At 44.1% G+C, this 3938-nt stretch overlaps 1 long non-coding RNA gene across 1 annotated transcript; it reads left to right on the forward strand.

Moving 5' to 3' along the window:
- The first annotated feature begins 572 nt into the window (after positions 1-572).
- On the forward strand, positions 573-3518 carry LOC123497066 (uncharacterized). The gene is made up of 2 exons (XR_012202346.1): positions 573-1889; positions 3258-3518. It is a non-coding gene; the product is annotated as an uncharacterized lncRNA (long non-coding RNA).
- Positions 3519-3938: the final 420 nt, after the last annotated feature.

Consider the following 3938-nt stretch of genomic DNA (forward strand, 5'->3'; position numbering starts at 1 on the left):
AGAGGAGGAGCAGAGGAAGCTGGAGGAGGAGCAGAGGAAGCAGGAAGCAGACCGCCTTCGCATCGTAGAATCAAAGCACGCGGAGTTGGAACTCGCTTTCAAGCGACAACAGCAGTGGATCGACTCACTTAGCCATGAAAGGGGGTCTCAACAGCGGCAACAGCTAGCGGATCCATCATTGGATAGCACCGTCACATCCATGCCGAGAAGCAGCGTGGGTTCTGCCCTGGGTGATGATGCATTGCTGGGTAGATACCATGTGGATGATATCATAGCTACGACAACTTGTGAGCTACACATAAAAGTGAAGAACATATCCATGAAGGTGGCGGATGGCTATGCTTATACAAATCCCCCTAAAGCAACCTTCCATTGCAATCCGATTCCAGCTGGCTATGCTCATGTCGGGGTTGATGAGGTGGTGATAGGATATTCAGGGCTAGATCTTGACATTCCTAGAGGTGACGAGGAGCACACACTGGGAGAGGCCATACATCATATCATTCTATGGAGAAAGGATTGCACCGTCTTTCCAAGGCCATCCACACCACGTCAGCTGGCTCCTCCTCCAAGTCCGCCACCGCGTCAACAGACTCCTGCTCCTCCAAGTCCGCCACCGCGTCAGCAGACTCCTGCTCCTCCAAGTCCGCCCACTACAACGAGAACCCCCCTACAGCTACGCATTCACTCCAACAAAACATCGATGCGTTGCTAGGATTAAAGTCCCCGCTTGCCACTTCCCACTTCGCACGACTATTGACCACTTTGTTGAAAAAGGAAAAAGAAACACATCCTAGCGATAAAGTACCCACATCGCCGCCGCCTACCTTCATCCTATCGTGCGAGGCCGGATCCGGTTCCTCCGGTCCCTCCTCCCTCCCCACTCAGGCCGCCTCAACCGTGCTCCGCGATCCCAACGTCGAGGGTTTCCTCATCAGTCCGGCGCCACCCTTCCCTCCCACCCCGAACGGCAACCCCGCGGAATCGGAGGAGCGACACGATGTCGACCGCGGCGATGGTGTAGGTCGGCGACGTGCCGGACCCGAAGGTGCGGAACCACCTGGAGCAGGACACCCTCGAGTGGATCTTCGTCGGTGTCATGGGCGGCGTCGGCAAGACCATCTGCAGCTCCATCGTCTCCATCTGCGTCTGCTAGTCCGTGTTCGTCATCTCCAGCGACCCTGTTCTTCATCCTCAGGGACGCCTTCCAGCAGTGCTTCACCAAGTTCTTCACCCTCGTCAAGGGCTTCTGCAACCTTTACGCCAAGGTGATTATTTTCTCCCCTCTCTGTTTGCTTTCCTCCAGTTCACTCCATCGGCCCTGGGATCTGCGTTAGTACTTAATTTGAGGTATGTGTGGCTGGTTGCCTACTGATGAACCTGTATCTTCACGAACAGAATGGAGATTCTACTTGTGCTTCTAATATGGCGGTGATTTCATCTTATGCTTTCCTTGAAAATTACAGTTGACATAAGTTCTATGACTAGTGGAAAATAAGTATGCTGTTTGGAAATTTCCTTTTTTTTTAATATATTCTGCCGAGGAGACTTTCAGCAGTCAAAGATTGAGGTGGCTGACTTGGAGAAAAAAGTGTACCAATTATCTAGCAATTACCTCTGGTTCGCCACAAAGAGATATTTCATGTTAGTTGAACCCTTATTATTGCATCGGTTTTCGTAACTTTTATGATCCATGTTATATATATACTCCCCTAGTCTAACATTTGTTCTCTTACTGTAGATTAGTCCAATGGAGTACTATTCTGTAGTTTTTGATACAGCTCCTACAATCATACATTATTATGGTTACTAAAGTTGCAGTAATGCAGGAGAAGGGTCTAGAGAAAATGACAGACTTAAAGAATAGATTCAGTCATCTGTTGAATCAGGTATTCCTTAATATTGAGAAATTTCAACCTATTGGGAAACTATGATTGTTGTTTGTCCACACATGTATGCCCATGGTTGTGTGCGGAGGATAAATTTTATTTAGGGTTGGGCGAACACTAAAGCTGTCCGCTGCTCTTGCCGATGTTCGCTTGCCTGCCGTCGCCGACCATTGTCCGTTTAGCTGCCGTTGCTGCCACAATGGACTAGTCAGCTAGCCGGTAGGGTCCATCACTCTCACTCGCATGGTGTCGCTACGTGCGCATGATGCCTCATAGCTTGGTCGCTTCAGCTTAGGGATTAGCAGTCTGTGGCGGTTACCAAACAATGACTAGGCCAGCATCAGGACCATGCCCATATCTCACCAACGGTCAAGTGCTTACATATTACTCCCTCCGTCCCATAATGTAAGACGTTTTTTAACACTAGTCTAGTGTCAAAAGGCATCTTAAATTATGGGACGGAGGGAGTATATATCAAATCACTCCACATTGGTTGTAGTACATTGTATAACTTAAAAATAATTAGCATGAGTGCGTTTGGTTCATCAGAGTATGAACTAATTCTGTGGAATATGGAGGTAAATCAATTCTAAATCCAATCAATTGTAACCTCTACTTGTGAGTACTGCAGGGCACATCTTGTTTCCATCCGAAGACTACATAATGACAAATGGATACACTCTTATAAAAGCAAGTTGGCAACCTTTTTTCCTATAAAGATGTAATAAATTTGGCTGTAGCTTTTGAACTTATTGATGTTATTTGTGTTTCTCTGCCATCTTACCAAGAAATGAGACATGCTATATTGTAAGTGAACATTCTGTTATTTGGTGACAAACTAACAAAATGCACGCACATGTTTTCCATTCATTTTCACCACTACTTTTTTTGTATATGTTTTTAATTCTACTAGTAAATGTACAGTTTGTGCATCTGTCATGTTTTCTTGTCTATTTGGTTGAGCAAATAGTGCATCTAAAATTGGAAAAGGGTCTGTAAGCATTCTGTATGGCTGGATATTGAAGTTTCAATTGTTTTCTCCTGTAGGGTTTCTTATGTTTGCAATTCAACAAACAACGTAGCTTTAAATTTTAGTACGGTAAAGAGGTGTGATAATCAAGCTATCTTCTTAGTTCCTTGTTAGTATTATTTGCGCAATACTACACAATGCACATTGTATCAGGTCATTCATTTCATATACAAGGTGGAAAAGTGTTGATGGTTTAGAACATGCCACTAAATATATGTAATAGGAATAATTATCGCATGACCTTCAACCTTTATATGTTGCTTCTTTAAATTTTATGTTTCTATCAACCTGGTTTTTCTCTACCATAAGTTACTGATCTTGTTTCTTTGTTGTTGTAGATTGCCAAGAAAAATAGATGATGCATGGCACATGCTGATTGCGAGGTCAAGAATTGGGCTTCTACTAGATAGTTTAGCATTATGTTTTAGAACATCACTTTCATGGTCACATTATGTTCTACAATGGCTGAAACATTGATTGCATGGTCAATAATTGGGCTACTACTAGATAGTTTCACAAGCTGTAATCTTTGGATTATGTTCTTTGTAATGCCAAATGCAACAGAGTTAATTTTATATATGAGATCTTTATGTTTATTATATCATGGCTTCTGTGCACTGTTTGAATTGACCTAATAATTTTGGATGTAAATATATGAAATGCCATTAATTGTCCATGCTATGTAGTTGTTGCAATGATCCATTTGGGAATCCTCATATGTAGGGTAACCAACAATGCATATGAAGCGTTGTTATGGTCTTACTATATACGTTGCTGGTGTTGCAACGCATCTCCACATTGCTTACCAACGCATGTGTATACGTTGTTGTAGACTCTTGCAACGCCACCAAAGGCAATAGATATTCATCCGTTGGTGTAGACCTCAGCAACGTTTATACGGGCATACAACAACGCATCATTGCGTTGCTAAAGGGGGGTTATTGTTGTAGTGGCCACCACGTCAGCCCACTCCTCCTCCAAGTCCGGCACCGCGTCAGCCGACTCCTCCTCCAAGTCAG

The sequence above is a fragment of the Aegilops tauschii genome, chromosome 2, assembly GCF_002575655.3.
Source record: "Aegilops tauschii subsp. strangulata cultivar AL8/78 chromosome 2, Aet v6.0, whole genome shotgun sequence".
Lineage (NCBI taxonomy): Eukaryota > Viridiplantae > Streptophyta > Magnoliopsida > Poales > Poaceae > Aegilops > Aegilops tauschii.